This window comes from Ambystoma mexicanum, chromosome 3p (assembly GCF_040938575.1).
Source record: "Ambystoma mexicanum isolate Mex_15411 chromosome 3p, UKY_AmexF1_1, whole genome shotgun sequence".
In the NCBI taxonomy this organism is placed as follows: domain Eukaryota; kingdom Metazoa; phylum Chordata; class Amphibia; order Caudata; family Ambystomatidae; genus Ambystoma; species Ambystoma mexicanum.
Window position 1 is genome coordinate 534,200,039 of NC_090925.1, and position 22,426 is coordinate 534,222,464.

The following is a 22,426-nucleotide window of genomic DNA, read 5'->3' on the forward strand; positions in this document are numbered from 1 at the left end:
GACCGTGGGTACGGTCACGACATTGGTGTTTTTAGGGATCGAAATTGGCTCGGTGGCCGGGGAATGCAGGCTTCCTGGAGACAAAGTTGCAAAACTGAAGGAAATAATTGCGGCATTGTTGGGCAGGGAAAAGGCCACGCTGAGGGAGCTCCATTCCTTAGCTGGCAATCTAAACTTTGCAGGCAAAGTGATTCTGGCAGAAAGAGTGTTTGTAAAACGGCTTGAGCTAAAAACTGTTGGCTTGCGGCATGCGGGGCAGCATGTGCGTTTGGGGAATGAGGTTAAGGAGGACCTATAAATGTGGGATTCTTTCCTGGCCAGTTTTAATGGGGTGTTACTGTGGAGGGAGAATTTGGGTCATGGGAGTACCAGGAAACTGGTTAACGACTCTTCAGGGGCACTCGGGTTCGGTGCTATCTTGGGGAAGGAATGGTGCGGTCAAGCATGGCCTGCTCGATGGCAAGCAGATGGGATCACCAGGGATATTACGGTGTTAGAACTGTTTCCGATAGTGGTGGGAAGGAGAATTGCAAAAAGTTAGGATTTGTGTCTTTGTAATTTGTGAATGCTCAACTGAAATGGAGGGGCTGCTTCGAGATCAACACATGGCTTCAGTAGAAATGCGGTATACTTACAATGATGTGTATGGAATTTGGGTAAGAACAGGGTTGCGCAGACTCAAGTACGGGCCCTACTTTGGAATTTCACGTGCGATGACCTCCGCACTGCAGAGACTTTATTGTCTTTATTGTCATGCCATAAGCATTGGGCGGATGTAAAGGGCTACAGCCTGGTGCATGAGAAAAAATGTTTTCGGAGGGGAGCAGGGTAACTCAATTTGGCAAAAAATACCCCTGCAGGCCATGGGTTACAATTAATGCTCCAGTTTTGCGTTACAGCTGTGGGGAAAGCGCAATTGGATTGTGGGTAGGTGGTGTTCCATCTTGGATGGTTGCAAGGATGCATTCTGGGTTATGGAGTCTGTTCAATGAAAGGTGGCGCCTTTCATTGTATTATGAAAACACATTGGGGAGATGACTTTGAAGTGGGGAGGGGTATGCACTTTGGCGTACATGCAATTATTATTGGAAAGACCGGAGGGGGGTGTCTGTACTTCTGCTCTCTATATGGTAGAGGAGAGGCACATAGGACCCCAGTCAAGATTCTCTATTGTGGTAGCAATGGATGAGCAATCAAGGCCTAGCTTCTCAGGGGGTGATGCAGGCTGGTTCTTAAGTACAGTGTAGTCCCCAAGCACCCACAAAGGAATGTTTGCATACTGTATTAGTTAAAACACAGTCTTTATATCATTAATATTCAAGGTTATGTACAATATCACAATAACTCACTTTGTACTCGGTTATCTATAATGGCAAATATACAGTTCTATGTGGTACCACAATTACTATTAGATCTCTTTAAAGTGCATCAACTGTACGGTTCAATGGCACACAAATCAATAAGAGGAATGCAGTTGGTTAGAACAAGTGGCAGAATACTGGCCCCGATATCAGACACAGTTCTGTGTGGAGATCGCCCCACCTGGGCAACCTGTAGAATAAAGATATATCACAAGCCCAGTCCATATATTGTTCACAAGAGACTTTCCAATAGTTCTGCAACCCCAAAGTACCTGGCGTTGTAGCGTACCTCGTCGAGGAATCAACAGCCCTTCTTGAGTGCCCTCCCTTTAAGGCAGGAATCACGGGTCGTCGAACGTCCGAAGGAGAACAGGGTGAACTACGACGGTGAAGTGGCAGCTTCTTTCTTAGTGGTGTTCATCGACGGGGAATTATAAACGGCCTGCAAGGAAGAGGCATGCGGGGCACCTCAGTGTCGATAGTTCAGGACCGCAAAGAGTTTTAACAACTGTGGCCCAGCAAGGACGTTGAGTCATCGGCATCTGTGGTATTTGGGTGGCAGGAAACCTACTGGCGGATGCTCCTCGGTGTGTTGACAGTCTGGCCGTCTCTGGCGGATAAGGCGGCTGGCGGTGCGGACAAGTTTGTCCGTGAATTGAAAGTTCTTAGGCAACGGGAGAACGGCGGTTCTGGTCTCTTTGGGATTCCGCGGCAGGCCCCCGTCTCCGGATGGCAGCCTGTTGTAGGTCTGTCTACCAGGGTGCTTTGGCAAAAATCAGCTGGTGCACAATGGTCCCTCGTAGCTCAGGAAGAGGACGCCTTACCAGATCCTCTCTGGGTCAGTCCTTGGAGACACAACAGCTTTCATATTGATGAAGAAGAGCAACAGCAATTATTCTCTTCCAGGAGGGCTTCAAGGTCAAGCTTCAGTTTCACTCTTCAGAGTTTGGACTTCAGCTTCTGAACACAAATTCTAGCAGTGAGAAGCCTCTAGATATACTAGTTGATCTCCCATTCATTCTGCTGGGTCACACTCAGGCAACCATTCGGTCAGAAGGGCATTCATGCAGGCAGGCAGCCAATCAGGTGCATAGTGCATTCAGGCCATTCACTTCTCTCCAGACACTCACAACAAGTTATGTGTATTGGGACAAGCACCCAGCCATTCAACACTCCACACTGCATTTATACCAGTTTCGGGCAGGGCTGTCTCAGTCATTGTGTCAAACACCAGATGCTAGACATCCACAACACAGAATGTGTATTCGTCACACACACTCCATTCACCCAGGTCCCACCCACAGGGTGTACCCACAACATACAGACACTGGGAAGGCTCCAGCCAGTCTGGCCTGGACTTCACAACAACACCATATATGGAACTTCCACCCAACAGCCGGTCAGGGGGGAGAGACGGAGTCAGGGCTTCCCAGGACTTTGGGTAAACAAGGTAACAGGCAATAGAAAGCAAGAGGCCACAGGGGCCAACTTGTTTCCTATCAGGAATCAACTGATTCCAATTGCAGGACCTGGGTATCCCAAAATGGAGGATACTCAGAGCACCTGTCACATGCAGCATGGAGCTGCCACCAGCCCATACCCTACTCTGTGGTCCACACACAGGTGCCCAAAAACATACACTAGGGGCACAGGGTTGTACCCCCCACTCATGGGTGCCATAAGGGTATCCCATGGGTCTGCACACCAAACCAAAAGAGAGAGCTGCACCGCCAGGATTCCTACATGAACTCCTGCGCAGAAAACACGACAGAACACACGATAAAAAGCAGTAAACGATACGGAGGCCCTGTCGCTCCGCTGCATTTCCAGCATCACAATTATGAGTTGTATATTATGCAATTAATGAGTTGTATATGATGCAGTGTATTATGAGAGATGTTTTGTGTGGGCTCCACGCAGGGTTTGTCATGGGGTCATCACGTCATCCCTTTCGTCCAGGTATCACAATGGTTAAGGAAATCACATTCGAACAAACGAAGTACAGTCGATGACTTGTGTTAATGCATTGGATGCTTTTTTGCAATGTGTTTTAAATCAGGTTGAGCAGACAATGACAGCTCGTTACTGCATTCAATGCTTGTTTAAATGTACCTGGGTTTAATGTTCCACCTACCATGGGTGAAGGTTGGCGGGGGAGAGGAGACAGCCGCCATCCGGCGGGGGGCAGACTACTATGTTCAGAGGGCATTATGGAATCCGGGGACAGTCGCTGGGCCTCAGGGCTTCTTGGTTTGTACAGGTGCACTTTGCAGCCGCAGGTCACGGCAGCAGGAGTGAAGGGGCTTACGTTAGGCGCGCTCGACCTTATTGTAGCCAGGTACTGATTGTATATTGTAATTGGAATACATAGTGTTCGTACTGTAGAATAGTTTCAATATGGGTTTCAATGGGTTAAATACACGGTGGGATGGTCGCTGTATGTTCGGCCTCAGTGTCATGTTTTCGGTATTGGCATGTTGCTGCCTGCCTGGACTTGCTGGCTGCCTGGGCTTGCATGCCAGCCCTCATTTGGTTGCACAGTTTTGTTAAACCATGCTCGCAAGATTGGGTAAAAACATGTTCATTTATGGCGGATTAAAAGATGTTCATTTACTGTATTGATGCTTGTTTCATCGCGCCTTCACAGCGCATTCCATATCCAAGTCAGTGTTGGAGAAGTGAATAGGGGATAGTTTTGAGGTAAATGGGATTGTTTATTTATATAGCGCCTATACACAATGTGTTCCGCCGAAGCGCTGGTCTCAGGACTGACGCTGTGCTGCAGGGGCAATGTTATGTTTAACTGATGGAGGCTGAAGAAGGGGATGGCTGAGGCATGGTTGAAACAACGTTTAGTAGCATGGGGTTGGGGGGATTTCCTTGTGTTATTCGAGGTACGGACTTTCAACGTCGGGAAAAGAGTGGGGAATGCATGTTTGGAGCGCATGGTCAGCCGCCGTGCTGCATGGGCGAGTGCGATTCAACGTACCTTCTTTACGGGTTATTTTATGACGCCAAGAGTGCAGGGGTGAAGTAGGGCTCTACTTGTTCCCTCATGATGCCGTCTGTTCTTGCTCGCTTTGTGCGGACGGTTGGAAGAATGGATTGGCCACCAGGCCACGGTTTCTTTTCAAAGCGGGCATGTTTAGATCCCTCCTACCAGGATACAGCCATTACCGCGGGCAGGGCACGTGTTCGTGGTTAAATTATAGGCGGGTGCTCCGGGTTGGCCGCCATGCCTCGGGTGCTGTGCTGATGGGGTTTGGCAGGCTTTAAAACGGAATGCTTATTACAATCTGTATTCCAGTGCAGGTGTTAGGGAGGCCAGCCAGATGCTGCATGCTGTCTACTGTTGGGGGAGGGACGGATGCCTAGCTGCGACGGTTGCCCTGCCGGAGGGGAGAAGTGGACGGAAGGACCTTTATTTTAATTTATGGTTGTGGCCTCGCTGGAAGGGTAGCCCAGCATGACGGTGTTAGTAGGAATGTATCAGTGCTAATGGGGTCTTTTACGGCATATGGGTAAATGTGATATTGTTTACACAATGGGCTGCCGCACCACGGGTGCATGAACTGACTGTATTTATCATGGATGTGCACGGTTGTAGGCTCAAAAGGGGAATGTTTTACCATGTCTTTTCCACAGCATTGTGGGAATGGTTGTTTCACGGCCGATTGAATTCATGTTTTAAAGGTGGCATGGCACACAGGTTACTGCATGTTTATTAGGGGGCGCAGGGTAGCGAGTTCGCACGGTAAGGAAGTATGACATTGCCGAAGTTTTTCATGCTCATATGGCCCTCCCTGTTTTATAGTGCAACTTGGGCCACCTGAGGGTCGAAGTGGGGGGACAGAGGTATGAGTGGATGACTATACGTCCAAGGGATGAGCTACATACGGCTAGTAGTTGGGACCAGGGTCCATGAATGAACATTCTTTTGAAAAGAGAAAATGGCGCTCAGCTTTCAAAGCAGGACGGTGCTGGCTGACGCGGTTGTTTCATCCCGCGAATTTGAAAAGCAGCATTCTGGGTTGTTATGAAGGTGACGACGGAAATACAGAAAGAAAATGGAGGAGGCACCCCGATAACCAGGACAGGGGCCTTTCCCCTTCCGCTCTCTCGTCCCCCCCTCCCTCACTTGGGGGCAGGGGAGAGGGCGGCAAGAGTCCAAAACAGCACCAAGCGCAACAGTAAGCCTGCGAAGGGCAACAATGGAAAGGGGAGGAGCAAGGGCTTCATATGCAGCGGGAGCCCGGCACAGGAGCACTTGCAGCTCTTCCAGCAGCCGGGTGCCCGTCAACCAGGAGAGGATTTCGTTTTCCCACCCACCCATCCTACAGCTACGGCAGAGCCTGGACGTTGTTGTCGCAGGACGACAGTGCAGTGTTGTGGCGACCAATGAGAAGAGAAAGACTCCGAATGAGCCATTGCTAAACCGGAAGGGGCTTCGCCCAGTCTGGACAGCGCCTCCTGGGAGCCTAAACGGCGGGGGTGTCTGGCGGTAGCAATTGGGTCTCAGCTTCCCTCCAACAAACGGCGCTCCCCCAGTCCGCAAATACCTGCAGGGGCAGGCGGTTCTCAGACTCGAAGGTCTTGGGGGAGTTGGGCCTGCAATGGACATGGATAAAAAGGGGGAAGCAGGACAAGGAGCAGTCGCTACATCTTTGGAACTATTTTCAAGATCTGTTTGCTGTGGTTGTATATATGTGAAAATAAATCTGCGGCCTTGTTACGCCAAACCAAAAGAAAATGTCTCATTCAGCACCTTACTAGAGGGGAAAGGAAAGGGGCTGGCAAGAATGAGAAATGGGTGATACACTGGCCTAACTAATGGACAAATGCCCAGGTTATGTGTATGCTACTCTAAGGCACGTTTTGGGTTTGCTGGGGTTACTTGTGAAAACTGCAACCCGGGGTTACTGGGTTTACGACCATAGGGAGAGCAGGGCGTTGTGTACACATGGAGCTGGTGGGCAAAGCTGCTCAAACGCTGGCATAGCAGAATGTGTTTTTCAAGAGCTGTTCACAAATAATTATTGATTATTATTGATTTTTTACAGGTTTTAAGTTTACAGGAAAGGGTTGCCTTTGTTGGAACCGGTCAAGGTGTTGAAGGGTTGAAACAGACCCAAAAAACTAACTGGTCAGTTCGATATCTTCAAGGTCTGGGTGGGAACGCAGGTACAGTCACTCCCAACAATAACAGAATAGCAGTGCCTGTCAAGCGCGTAGTGCACACCGGCTAAAACTGTTGTGGGCCCCAATAGCACAACAGGAGGAACATGATTGTACCAGCAACGACATGCAGGGCTTTGTCATTGCTCGTTTTAACAGGACTTCAGCAAAGGGCACCCATTAGTTCTTATAAATGGAACGACTGTAGGCAGACGTGATTAAGACATTTCATATTACACCGGTAGCAGGTTTTTTATTTCAATTTTATTTTGGCATTTGGAGAGCGCACTACAGCCCGGAGGCATCAATGCACTATAGCAAGTAATTGTAAGTAGGTTTGGTTCAGGGTTACATTGAAGACTCTATTCTGCAGATTTGTGCTTATGTGTTAACATAGGATACGAAAACAATGTGGATGCTTCAGTCTGGTCGGAGGAGTGCTACCAGGAACGAAGCATAACGATCCTGAAAGGTCTGGTAAACTGTGGGACACTCCCACAGTGACATGCCAGTGGTAAGACTGGAGGAGGACATAAACCTGGACAGTGGCGAAAGGCACTCTATTTACATGCTTATGTTAAAAGCGGGTGGTGGCGTACATGCACTGTAAATTGCAAAGGTGGTTACATACAACTGAAAGGTCTGTCCAGTAAGAAAGCATGGTGACCCTGTGAGGTTGGGTAAGCTGTGGGACTCAACCTCAGGATAAACGCCCAGCGAATACCGGATGCGCCACCGATTTAGTGTCTCGCGCTGTAGGGGGACCGCTTGCTGTACTGTCCCTCGGTCTCGTTAACAGTGGCCATAGTCAGAGTGGGGAATGCAGGTTTCTCTTCAGTTCTGAGTGTACACCGTACCAGTGAGACAGTCGGGATGAAAATGTGGAACATTTAAAAGTATGACCAGTATTTATTTCTTTGTCAATTTCAAGGTGTGAGGGCCTTTCTAAGGACAGCCATGTGTGAGATGACTGTGAAGTCTGATTTATTACTGGGCAGCTGATTTGCAATGCTGCTTTTCTCTCACCAGAAATGCAGCATATAGCCAATTGGGGGGCAAGGACGTAGTTTTAAGGGGCCATCAATGATAGCAGCTACACAATGGTTAAGTATCTGTAATATAATAGCAGGCCTGGCAAAGGGTAATGGACACAGGCCAAAATTGTTGGCTTGGTCAATGCTTGTTTCAACAGGGCCTCAGTCAAGGGCACCCAGGGTGCTTAAAAGGGGAATGGCTGTAGGCAGAGGTAATGAATGACCAGGAAATGGTCTGCACCGGCAGCTGTTCTGGCCAGGTGAACATAAGGGCGGTGGATGGGTCAACTGCGGGACACTGTTCTGCAGATGTACAATGCAAATAACAGATGTGTGCTTATGTGTTTTCATATGATATGGAATAATACCGGACATCTACGATCGCCTCAGTCTGGTCCCAGGATTGTGACCAGGAACGCAACATAATTATCTCGAAAGGGCTGGTAAGCTGTGGGCACCACCACCATGAACGCAATATAATTATCCCGAAAGGGCTGTGGCACACCCATAATGAAATGCCCGTGGTAAGACTGAAGGATGGCATAAAGGCATGCTGAGTTCAAATTTCCAACCATGTATAACTTAAGGGTCTGTCCAGTAACACGGCGCAACATCCTTGGAAGGTGCGGTAAGCTGTGGGGCTTCACACTATGTGGATTTACAAGGAAAAACTGGAGGTTGGTTGAATTCTGTGATATTTTATTTATTTAAATATTAGCAGGTTAGGTTCTCTGGGTATGTCATCCTCTCACGACAAGAGGGGTTGAGGGCCGCCAATGGGGGCTGGCACTGCTAAGGGCAGGGTGCAGCCCCCGCAGGGGGCGATTGAGGGACATCCCACATAGCGGCATGCCCCTTTGGCTGCCCCCACTCCCTTCTCGACTGTACCCCACCAATCCTCCAGGATGCGGGGGGCGGCTGTCTCCAGGGCAGTCACTTCTGTCCCTCCCTGGGGAACACATATATGACAGGGGCGGGCTGGACCACAGCCTCTTTGCCAGTCCTCCCTGCTGGCTTTCCCACCCTCCCACACCCTCAGCAGCTTGTTCAGAGCAGGCGGGACTCCACATGGCAGGCGACCAGGATAGCATTGGACTGAGGATTTGGGGGGCTAAATGGTAGATTTGAATTGTGTTGTGTGGATGTCAAAAGGTAATTAGGGAGATATTGCTAGGTTTTGTATATACGGTACCACATGGTATGCATGTAAAGTATGGACATTTGTTTATTATGTTTTCAGCGGATTTCGAGGTGTAAGTTGGATAATACAGCTTGGTTTCTTATCTACGGAACCAGGGTTGAATATGTGTGAAATATGTACAATGGTTTATTCTGTTTGCAGCGGATTTTGAGTGTAAGTGTTAAAAATTAAAAGTGTTTACTTTTTGTTACTTATTTTGTATGAATTGTTCCATTTCTGTCACAGGCGTGGTTCCGGGCAGTACTAGCCGGGGAGGGGTATGCCGCGGATTTAACCTTGGGCTGGTTTCCCGATGTCCTCACTCGAGCCAAACTCGGATGACGGGCATTGAATCCCTATGGACACTGGAGACGACCTCACCTTCATGTGCAGTGGCCCGAGGTGGAAGTACTCTGTGCAGCAATCTGGAGCGTATGTCTGGGTGTCTTGCAACATGCATGGAGGTGGCAAGGGGACACCAAGAACATTCAGAACTGTGCAGTTAGAATCTGGAGCGTATGTCCGGTGCCTTGCGACAGCCTTGGGGCGGCAAGGGTACACCGAGAACATTCAGATGTTTGCCGTATTTTTTGGGCTACATTTTTTGGTATAGATTGTCATGAACCATGATGCTTTAATGCTGGGACTGCCCCCTGTGTTGTATTGCTCCAATAAACTGTGACCTGTTGTCTCCAAAATATAAATTAGTGTCTGGCTATTATTTATTAGCAGGTTAGGTTCTCTAGGTATGTCATCCTCTCAAGACAAGAGGGGTAGGGGGCCGCCAATGGGGGCTGACACACCGCTATGCTGACACTAGGAAATTATGTCTTGCAACACTCCGGCCCTGATTCTGAATTGCATGCAAACATGGGAAAGTGCTTTTCCATCAAGGAAGAACATTTTCCTTAAAAGCACCATATTATTTTAATGTGACTGATTTACAACACCCTTAAGCAACCATGAGGATTGCAGGCAGGCGCTGCGAGGGGATTCTCCTTTCAAAAGCGCTGGATTGCATGTAAAAAAGGAGATAAACTCTGACAACATTGAGGTGCCATTATTCTATGCTGCACTGTTTCCCTGTTTACAAATAGAAATACAGCCACTGATGCACATGTTTCCCCCACAACTAGAGATTTTAGCAGCATTTGATTCAGGAAAGCACAACATCTCCCCCCAATACTTCCACGCACCTCAGAATGGTAGTGCTCAAAGCTGGAAGGAAGAATGTTGGATTTCCACAGTGCATTCGGCATGAGCTCAGAATGGGGCCCTCCACTACCCCACCACCTGATTTTTGGAAAATGTGTCGAGTTGTTATCTCTGGTATAATGCTTAGATGTTCCTGTTGATAACAGTGCAGGCCTTTTACACAGGTTTTAATTTTAACATAAGGTGGATGTATGGGATTTGCCCCTTCATGCCACTGGAAGAGTGTGTAGTAAGAGCCTTGGTGGCCAGTCTCTTGGACTCCTATAATCCAGGACCCTATCTCCCCATCTGGGATGCTTGGCTATATGTGCAACCCCAAAGAAAGTGAGCAACTGGGGATTGGTATTGTGATGCTCCTTAAAGTGCTTAGCCATAGGATACGCAGGATCAGTTGTTCTAATGGCCCTTAAATGGTGAAGTATCCTCAGCTTTATTTTACAGGTGGTACTGCCCATGTGCCATTTGTTACAGGGGCAACAAAGAATGTAGACAACAAATGTGGTCTCGCATGTAATGAGCTGTTTATTTCCCCGTGGGAAGGCTGTGATGGGATGTACACATGATTTTTGAACAATGGCATGAGGATAAACTTTGCACTTATGACATTTCACAAAACCGGCAGAAGACACAGAAATCCATGCAGTGCTGGTTGGGTTCTTAATGGGGGGCTGCAAACAAATCAAAACCAACCTATCCTTTAATAAGAATGCCCATCTATAAGTTAAAACGGGGCATGATGAAAGTAAAGGAGATAGGTCTTTGTCAAATTGTCTGACATTTTGAGCTGATGTGTCAAATGTGACAATCAATCGTGGGTCATCATTAATGATGGATTTGGGGAGTTTGTTCATATTGAGTAAGGCATCTCTATGAAGCACTCTGGCCTTGACATATGTACTTTCGATGACACCCCTAGAGTAACATTGTGCTAAAATGTTGAAAGAGGCTGCTTCACAGCTTTGACAACATTGCCTGATGTCAGTACAATTCCTCTGATAACGGACACAATCCCCATAAGGGATACTCCCCTTGCAGCCAGCCAGGTGACTACTAGTAGCATGTAGTGGAACACCCGAGCTGGTAGGTTTTTTGTATACAGAGGTGTGTAAACCAGAGGTATCCAAAGTAACCGTAAGATCCAGATACAAAATCTCACTGCAGCTATGGCTTTCAAAACAAAAAAGATCAAATTCACTCTATTGGTATTGATGCTTTTGACAAAATCAACCCATTCACACTCAGTACCCTTCCAGATGACGAAAACATTGTCAATGCACTTCCACCATGCCACAATCTGTACAGGAACATTCTCAGATATATGATCTGACAGATAAGTGGCCTCCCACCAGCACATCATAAGGTTGGCATAAGAGGAGCAAAGATACTGGTCATGGCAGTCCCAGGCACTTGATAGAAAAAATCTTTCAAAATAAACACATTATTACAAAGACAGAATTTTAACATTTCCAAGATCATTGTGCTGTGTGAAAGAAAATTGAGCGAACGTGAGTCCAAAAAATATTTACAAGTATTCATGTTGACCTCATGATCTATGGAAGTGTACAGTGATACAACATCAAGAGTGGCCCAAACCAAACCCTTGTCCCAAGATACCACATTGATGTGTTGTAGACAATCCTTAGTGTCCTGTAAATATGAAGGTAACACTGAAACAAATGGAATCTAAGTTTCATCAATAACACGTGACAAATTCTCCAACAAAGATCCTGATAACGTGACAATGGGTCTCCCAGGTGGATGCACTAAAGATTTGAGGATTTTTGGCAAAAAGTAAATGGTGGGGATGGTGAAAAAATAGGGAATCAAAAATGTAAGTATGTCCTCGCTCAAAATGCCATTCTCACACCATTTGATGACCAATGATGTGGTATGATATTTTATTTATATCGCACCCATACACAAGTGTTTCAGGGCACGACGAGGCAAGGGAGGGGTACAAGAGAGGACAAAACAACACCCTCAATTCCGACTGCATTACAGAAGAAAGGATTGGAGGACAGAGCTGAGTAACAGGTTCTGGCCGTAAGTTGCCTGTGTGCCTCAACCACATAATCATTATGATCCTGCAAGACTATGCTGGAACCTTTGTCAGATAGTTTGATGAAAAAAATATCTTGTAAATTTTGTAATTCCTGTAAAGCACTAAATTGCAGTTGTGTAAGATTCTGACTGGTGAAGAAAACAGATGACTGCGTAATTTGCGCAGATCAGCTATACATAAATCTTGAAATGCCTCTAGGCAACCCTCGGTGGGCATATGGGGTTGAACTTAGATTTGCCTTTGAGTTAAGAGGAAACAGACCAATCAGAGTCAATGTCAAACTGGCCAAAATTGACATTCGCTGGATCAAAAGATGCATCCTTCAGAATGGCCAGATTGGTTAAGGATGCAATATCAGAAATAAGTAGATTAGTTCTCCCTCTATGGGGTACACATTTGGTACTCTTGACAGGATTGATAGCACAAAACCTGCTTTAGCTTGATTTTGCAGAAAAACAGATCAAAATCCAAATGGGTTTGTAAATAATCAAAAGTAGTGGTGGGACAGAAATTAAGACCCAACTTCAAAAGACCCAACTGTGAACCAGTCAAAATATGTATGGACAAATGAATCACCTGTGAATTCTCCATGGAATTCACTTCTTGGATTTGGCCCCAAAGCAAGTTAGTCTGCTCTGTGGATCTTTGTTTGGGTCGTTTCCCACATTGACCTCTGCAAGATTTCTTCCTGCTGGCATATTGCAGCCTCTGCCTCTTGCGAGACCCGTGACCCATTTTTGAGTTTTGCCATCACAGGAGCCACATCTAAAAAATTCAAACTCACGGTTGGCTCATCATTTTCAGAGTTGGACACATCCACTTTTGATGATGCAGTCCCACATTCCTGAACTAAGATAGAATCTGCTGTGACCTAGGCATTGTACACAGGGTGTCAAAACGTTTAGGAAAATTATATACCTTTTGTTTCATATTCCGCTTTGTCTCGTATACATATAAAGAGGTAAAAGGATGTTATTGCGTTTGTGGAGGACCAGCAATGACGTATAGAGAGGCTGTGAGCAGTCTGATGTGCAGTAGGGTTGGAGCAGAATGGTATCACTACATATTATCCCCACCAAAAATATCACCATATTTATGGTCGTGTGGAACGGCCATAAGCGATATTTTTGGGGGGATAATTTCTGGGGTTTTTGTGAGCAGGAGTTGCGGGGGTGTCCCCGCTCCTTTAATAATAATGCAGAGGTTGCGGGGGTGTTCCCCACAGGTTCCAAGGCTTAATATCACTGCAGAAATATGGCAATAGTTTTGTATGGCGATATTTTTGCGGGGATACTAACACATGCAACCAGCAGAATGCCATAAGTAGATGATTGCCTGATGAGCTCATCACAGACTCAAGGCTGGTATAGAGCACGGCCATTGCAGGGATCCCTGGTAAGCAGCATGCTGCTTGAGATCTGGTCTCCCTGTGCTGCCCGGGACACCGCTGTATTGGAATAGACTCCTGGGGCAGAGCTTTGATCCATGGATATGAGACAATGTTCACTCAGAACCTAGTGTCCCTTCTAGCATTTTTCCTTTCAATGTCCTCTCTTTGAGGAGAGATCAGGGGAAGCAGCGATAGTGGAAGATCAGAAACAGGTCGACAGAAGAAGGCCTGTCAAATGGATGCGCACAGTGGTGGCCTGCTAATGGGGAGACCTGACGTGTGAATGGCATTCAGGCCACTACTCATCCATCTAACAGAGGCAGGATTACTGATGTGAACCAGAAGACATAGAGTTGCAGTGTGGTGAAGGAGAGCTTACACCTCACTTTAACACAGACTCATTGAAATAGTCTGGTTTCCCTGATTGCTCAATCCCCTAAAATTCTCTGAACAACGAAGGCCAAAACATAAAAAAAGTTTTACTCTGTACAATATTTGTGGTAAGCTTGTAACCCCACTGCTTTACCAACTGTTGAAAACAAGCCAGCCACCGCTATTTAAATATAAGAACAGCGTTTCTTCTCCCCTTTTTCTTTTTACCTTTACCGTCTTGCCTTGGCAAAATAAGCCTTACAAGCATCATAGACGCAGGTCATTCCAGCAACACATTTCACTGTTGGGTCTGAAATTGCAGTCCTGCACAAGGTCCTTCCAGACTATTCCACTTGTGTGACAGTAGAGTCCACCTCCACTCTCAAATGCTTCCGTGATCCACCTGAAAATGTCCCCATTTCTCAGAACAGACTCCCACCAGAGAATCCAAAGCCCAATGCTAAATCTGAAGCAAGGAACATAGCTGCAGAGCAAAATTACATTTCTGCCTCTGAAAAGAAAATGTTGGATCCCTGCTAAAAGAAATTAGCAAAACCGAAAGGACATGGGGAAGCACTGGGCAATGCAAAGTCCCCCTGGATTCTGCACCCTGAAAAAACACACTGATTGATCGTCAAGGATAAGGTCATGGCCTCATGCCATTTCAAGTCTATTTTGAAGGGATGAAAGTTGGGGAGGCTAGGGACAGAGTATGCAATCTGAAGTAAGCATACATAATGAAGAATGGCCAATGAGGGTGGGGCTGAAGCAATGTCCACCACTAGGGGAGAAAGGAAAGAACAGCAGTGGGAACAATACAGCTAAATGGGAGGAGGCACAATCGATGGCCATTCCTTAAGACCCTCAAATAGACCCTCAAATGAACCTGGTAACTCCGTCTAATGGGCTGAATATTTATTTGGCTGTAGATCAACACCATTCCCAAGAAGCAACTCTCAATGTGAGTGTTCCTTAGATAAAGAAGGAGATATTGATAAGATGGGAGAAAGCCCTGTGACTAAAGAAGCACCCAGGTGAACTACAGGAAATGCATGCGGGCAGTTCAATTGACAGACCAGCAATATAAAATCTACAAGGAAGCCCCAAAAATAGTAGCAGCCAAGCAGTGTGCAATTCTTAGAGTTGTTAAAGCTTTATGGAAAGCTGCAGCAAAATGTCATGTTGGATTCACAATCTTACCAACATCTGAACAGGAATGTGGCTCCCTGCACCTTAACAAGCAGGGGAGCTCGTTTTTAATATTTGAACTTCATAATAGCTCTCAAATACATACTATGCTCGTTATCCAAGTTGGAGTCTAAAACCTTGTCAGAAGATCTGATCTCAAAGAACTTAAAAGAGCTCCACACCTTGCCAGCACAGTGAATATCCTGTCAATAAAAGAGGGCAAAAAGATAAGATTCTCATGTGCACAAGATGTGTTGAGTCATTGGGAAGTTGATAAAGGGGAATCTTTAATAAACAAACAAAACAAATCACAGTCTAATCTGCAATCATTTTCTGTATAGATAGAATGAAATAATTATTAATAGTGTAATATATGATCTGAAAAATGAAAGTATAGACTATCAGTCTCACTTCGAGTAAGCAGTATACAAGGGGTCATATGCTAGGGACAAGTGTGCAGGTTGAGGGTTGGGTGATTGTGGAGGCCCGGGTGGAGGTCAAGGTGTAGAAGGAATGGAGAAAAGGACAGTCAGGCCTCAAATATGTGGGATTTCCTTTGCCCTGTAAAGGGCATGAGTAGGTGGAGGGCACATTGCAGCACGATGGCTGGTTTTGTTCTTGTTATTATGTGTGGAGCACAATGAGTGTTGTACAGTGCAGAAAGGTAAAACCCAGAGGTTTTCAGCCAGGAACAAGACAATACATGATGTTGCTTGAAGAAAATGACAATGGTGCATAGGCGAGAACCTCTTAGAAAAATCCATAATCACGCCGGGAGTAGTATGAGGATGTAGTTGGCAACAATAAGAACACATGTATGGTGATGCAACAGATATCTGATTCTCAAGCTGAGCGCTGCAACAGACCCTCTTGCCATGTGGGATAGATACATTTAAAATGTTCTTGGGTTCGTACTGAGGTTTAATCTACAAAATCTGCTTCGCCACGAAGCTTGATAATCCTCCTTAACAAAATGACACAGAGATGGGTGGTTGTTTTGAATTGTTTCCAGCAGCAACAGTTATTCCCCACATTCAAGTTAGGCCCCTGTCAGTGTATTCAAGAAACTTAACAAATTACATTTTAAACTGATTTGCTGTGGTGTTCCCCAATCACCAGTGGGACCGCTACAGAGTGCAACTCCCTCTCTTTTCCATCTCTGTGAAGGATGTAGAAAGACGCATGAGGAGGCAGACGGTGGTGAGCCTTAAAAGAGGTTCTCACTTAAGAGTGTCTCACAACATATATAGCTCTGTTGTCAATAATCATATTTCTTCTAGTTATTTTCTCCTCATTGTTGTGGGCTCATCTCTGTTGCTCATGGTAGTTGATTATGCTGCATTGCTGTGACTCATTGGATGTAAAATACTCTCTTGAAGCTCTGTGATATTTATTTTTGACTTTTCATGAAACATTGGCTCTAAACTCATCGGCCCCCATTCCAACCCAGGTGGTAAATTCCATACTTTACCACCATGGTGTAAACTCTGTTTACACCATGGTGGATGGCGGATTTACCGCCCCATTCCAAGGTGAGTGGGGCAGTAAATCCCCAATCCCCATTTACCCTTCCCCATTCCCATTTTTGCCCCATAGGGCATAATGGGAGTGGGGAAGGCGCTAATTACGGCACCGTAAATTACGGTGCCGTAATTAGCGCCAAGGACGCTTAGCGCCTTGGTACTTAACGCCTGCTAAAAGCAGGCGTTAAGGTGGAAATCAGGCGTTAAGGGTTAACGGCAACGACGGCACCGTTAAACCCTTAACGATTGGGTTGGAATGAGGGCCATCATGTTGAATCTCTGGTGCTCATGATTTTGGATATTGTAATACGCATTGCATTACTCTCACACCCTTGTGAAAGCATCAGTTCTACTCCACTTTGTTGACACTGTGGCAGCATAGAACAGCCCATCTGGATCCATCCTACTCTGAGGAAGCTGACAAGGCCTACGACAATTCACTACCCACTGATATGTATATACTCTACACATGGCACCTGACAATAGGATGACACTTCTAAAACAGATACCACCACTCATACTTCATATGAAAAAAGACATCCCCAATTTGTACTAGCCAACCAGTTCCACAGAATCTACATACAATATGAAGCCCTGTATAACCGACTGTCTTTCTCTCTCCTGGCATATTTGCTCCAGAGACTCCCTGTGGGCCATATTCTTTTACCTTAATGGTGCAAAGAGTCCAGTGGACATAACCAAAGTACATGGTGACCAAATTGAGGCAAAGTAGCTAGTGACCAATTCCAGGGAACAAAAAAAGTTACGGGAATGCAGACATTTTGGACCTAGATATATATGTAGAAGAAGGGAGACTACAAACAAAACCATACAGGAAACCAATCAAGGTCAATTCTACATTCACACTCGAGGAAGGACGCTAGGTCAATCAGCTGGCTGAAAGAGCAGGTGAGAATACAGTCTGTAACACCATCTGGACAATGGCAATGGAAAAGTGACTAAGATACTTTTCCAATGGTGTTGGCCATCTTTTTTTTTTTTCTCGGGAGATTGAGTCTGCGCAATAGCATGGAGCCCATCTCCTGTGGAAAAAAAACGATTTGTAACCGGGCAAACCCTGGGGTCCAAATAACATTCACGCTACAGCTGGGTGGCGGCATGCAGGCGGTAATGGCTCGCAGCCAATGCAAAGGCCTTTGTGTACCTTTGTGTGCAATGGTTGCCTGATACCGGCCATGTCCCCCTACCACTGGGGCGTGTTTGCTACATTAAAGTTAATTTCAGAGGTGGAGACAGAGATTTGAAATTGAGACAAGAAGAACCCAGGCTCATCTATAAGCTGCAGACAAAGTCTTCTGGTATTAACACAGAGCACAAAATGAATGTTTTCTTGTAATTGGTGAATCAATATGTGAATCTAAATAACAGATAGTCTAAATTAGGATAAAAGAGAGATATTACTAATACAATTTGCCATGCATTAACATATAATCACATATGGAACTGTAATTGGGAAATGTTCATTGAGTTAAGGGAAGCAAGGTACATATTTACAAGGAGTATTTTCTAAATCTTAGACAAAACAAAAGCACCAAACACCTGCTAGTTGCTTTTCTGAAGTGATGATTACATATATAAATGATAAGACAAATAAAAAAAATATATTTTGTATAATTAAATGGCCTTAGTACTTCAGAAATTTACTTATTCTAGATATGATTTAGGTAATAATTAATCAATCATCTTGCTCCAAATGATAAACAGCAAAGAGATTACTTCATTTGAATTTAGGCTTGAGTCACTTTTCAAGTGGTATAACCTAATATCAAATAAAAAAGGTTGTTATTAAATGCATTCATTATAAATTATATAATAAATAATATCTATAATTATAAAATAACTGCAACATGAGACTGTCATTTTTGTATACATTTTAAGGATCAGGAATAGACTGAAAAGGATGAAATGACTTCAATCAACCATCCTAACCAAATTAAGAAATGATATCATTTCTTTACTATGCAAAAAAACAGTAAGAATAGATACGAATATACAATAAGTAACAAATAAATATGGCTATTTGTTTACAATACATAATGCTCTTTTGACATTTTATGGGTATGTGATAATGTCATTTATTACAATATAAATTCATAAAATGGCAGCCGCAAGACATACAGAAAGCCAATGTTGTGGAGCCGACCACAGCTTGGATGTAAAACATCCATCCAATTTGAAGTAAGGAATGTTAGTGCGAAGGATTTCACTTCAAGCTTAAAAGCTATATCTCAATATATTGCTTAATACAAATAATAGGAGTTTGGGCATGCAATTTCTGTCCTTAGAAATCAAGCAACAGAATTGAGGAAAAACAGATGTGCAAATGATTGAGTAATCTATAACCATACATTATTCAGGATAAGATATGTGATGACAATCCTTGTATCATAAATATGTAGCTCGCTTCTCAGATCCACACAAAGGTGTTTTCAGTATCTTTGTAAATTTGCAGTTATGTATGAAAACAGAAACTAAGATCACAATAATCAACAACAACATAACTATTTCAATGTAGGCCTAGCAAAATATTCATAAATGATAAGATAATATTCATTATTATCATGAAACACAGTAAAATTAATCATTAAGGCAACAGTAATAATTTGTCTCAATTACATTTTCATTTTTAAGTCTATTTTCTCTAGACTTTCTAAATCTCTTCAATAGATCATTGGAAAAAAGCAACCACTTTTATTATGCAACTCTTAAATGATATGATATGATATGGCATTTTTAACACGCCTATACACAAGTGTTTCAAGGCACGGCAAGGCAAGGGAGGGAGAACAGAGGGAAGGCAGACAACGATCCGACTAGGCCAGGTGTCATTCTGATCGCGCAAGTGTATGGGAAGGGGAAGGAGGAGAAGTGCGGGAGAGATGGTGGGAAAACAGTGCAGTACATGGGATAAGAAAATAAATAAACAATAAGTAAAAGTACGGCCAGCAGGTGGCAAGTGCAAGGGTAGGTGCAGATGTCAGGTGTCAAGTGCTGGTAGGGAAGGCAGTGCAGAAGTGTGACTGGCTGGGGAGGGGACCTGGGCCCAAGATCAGAAGGTTGCCAGGTCACTAGTGCAGTTACAGTGTAAGCCAGGAAGTCAGCAAGGGAGAGGAGGAGAAAACGCAGACACAAAGAGAAAGATTTTGAGGTGCTTCCGGAACCGAAGATGATTCTCCTCATGTTTCAGGGTGGCAGGGAGGCTGTTCCAGAGGGAGGCTGCAGCCGAAGAAAGAGATACCACCAACTCGTTGCTTGGAGAAGCGACTGACCCTGAGGGAGTTTGAGGCAGATGAGCGAAGAGCTCGAGAAGGAAGGTATTTAGGAAGAGAGATTTGAAGGTATTGAGGCCCGAGGCCCCAGAGGCCTTGTGGACGATGCAGAGGGTTTTGAACTTAATCCTTCCAGCCACTGGGAGCCAGTGCAGAGATTTCAGTCCTGGAGAGATACGATCCCTGGGCTTGAGGCCAAGGATAAGTCTCACAGTCCTGTTCTGGATAAGTTGCAGAGCGCGGAGAGTAGAAGCAGGCAGATTTAGAAAGAGGCTGTTGCAATAGTCCAGCCTTGAGAGAACCAGAGCTTTGGAGACTGTGAGCTTCTGGGATAAGGAGAGGAAAGGGAGAATACCTCTGAGGAGGTGCAGCTGGTAGTTTGACTTCTTAGAGACATCAGAGATGTGAGGAGAGAAGGCGAGTGTAGAGTCGAAGATGACCCCGAGGTAAAAGCAATTACAATATGTAAAATGTGGAATTGAGTGGGAACATCAGACTACAGCATTGACAGTAATATTTTTGGGCAATTAAACAAACTTTAACATTTAGATTAGAATTAGGACATTATATAACAGGATTTTTAACAACATTTGTTTACATCAATTCAATGTAACTGTCTTGAAGAAGACCAGTGGTTGAGACATGTGTTGCCATAGGTACAAAGCATAAGTACAAATAAATTAGCTTAAGCACCACAAATATCCTTAAAATGTTTCTTTTGATTGAATGGATATTAAAGAGTATACCTAGTAGCTCATAATATAGATTTATAAGAAAAGGTATATGTACAAGAGTACACAGATTATTTGAGCATGTGCGATCAGTCTTGTTGCCAGAGACAGGAAGTTGTAATATTCTTTGAGAGAGTGGTAAACCAATGATAGTGAATATGGATTTAGTTGAGTTAGGAGGAGGTAGAAAATATAAAGTGGTTTTATTGATGCGGAGGGAGAGGTACAAAATTGAAATTATATAGTTTTTAAAAAAAATTAAATCTCTGAGTTGAGTGAAGGTATCAGGAGATCACTATTAAATGGCTGTAACAGAATACTCAAACATTATGTGATTATTACTAATGGAGCGAGACTCCAATTGACCACCTTGCATGACGTGCATGAATGTGGCATTTCTCGCCTGTGGTTCATTAACTGTGGAGGACAACATCCTAGGGATTTCCATTCAGTAGTTGCAAGTGACACTTCTGCCTTTTTGGGACAATTTATAAGACAATATTAGAAAGTCCCAGAGTTGATTGCATCCAAGATAGTGCATTCAATTGATCTAATTTAGTGAGCAACACACATGCCATGTGTTTGAGCCTAATACTAGTGAGGATGCAGTCCCAGTGACTTCCTTGCGTGACACACATGTATGTGGAACTTCTTGACTGCCATTAAGGGATGAAACTCTCAGATGTGGTTAGTTAGGCCATTGATTAACATTCAGTGACTGTAACTGAGTGTTATTTGTGTTTATGTCTGCTGGTCCAGAGGAGAGAATTTCAGTGGTCTCCATGCATGACATACATAATAGTGGCATATTGTATCACTGAGTCAGTGACTAGTGAGAAGAAAGTCATATGGGATGCTATTCAGTTGCTATAAGTGAGTGGGACATCTGTTTGTGTCTACCTCTGAAGGAATAGTAGGCAAGATAAAATCCTAGATAAAAGCCCAAGGCTGAAGACTGCATTCATTGGGAAGGAAATTAATGTGCAACACATGTGCTGTCTTTTTGTGACTAGGAGGAGAGAATATCAGGAATGAAAACAACCAGGAGTTTGTTGAATGCAGAAAACTTCATTACCTATGATAAATAGGATGCAAACACATGCTATCCTTTCTGGCTAGGGAGGAGAAGTGGGCAAAAGCTCCAGAGCACCTATACCTAAACAAGGGGACAGTGAGGCATGCAGCCTGAGGGCTCTTTAAATTAGATGCATCAGCTGGTGAGTGCACCAGCGATGCCTGAATTGTGCATGCTAAATTGATACATAAACCTCACATTCAGCAGCACATTCTGTCATACAACACACAACACCCTGGCATGCAAGATAAAGTAGTACATGAATTGATCTTGCAGCTGAAGTTGAGGATGAGAAAGTTTAGTCCACTATCACTAAGACAGAAGGGGAGAAGGGCAGACTATATCTACTGATGAGTCATGAGGAACAACATACAGTCTAACGAACCAAAATACAGGAAGTAGATTGGCTGTACACACTCACAATAATTGATGAGTCTGGGAATAATGATGATGATATTGAGCAAGATAAAGAATGAGACCCATAAGGGTGCAGCACATGATTGTGTCATCCTCTATCACAATGGACTTTATAAACTCTCTCAACGACATCTCACTCAACGTCCACATCGCATGCTTATTAGAAGAAAATATTTTCCAATGAGATGCAGTGTGACCTTTTGCAGTCCACATATCAAGAAAATCTAACAAAGTTCACAAGAGAATAGGCTAACAGCTAAAGTAATGTCTGTGAGGGACTAAAGCAAAGGGTGTCACCAGTGATTTTTCTTTTATTTGGTTGGAGGAGATGAAGATAGGGTTTTCAAATGTAATTCACAAACACTGTGGGCCTCATTCCGAGTTTGGAGGTAGCCATGGCGCTACCGTGTCCG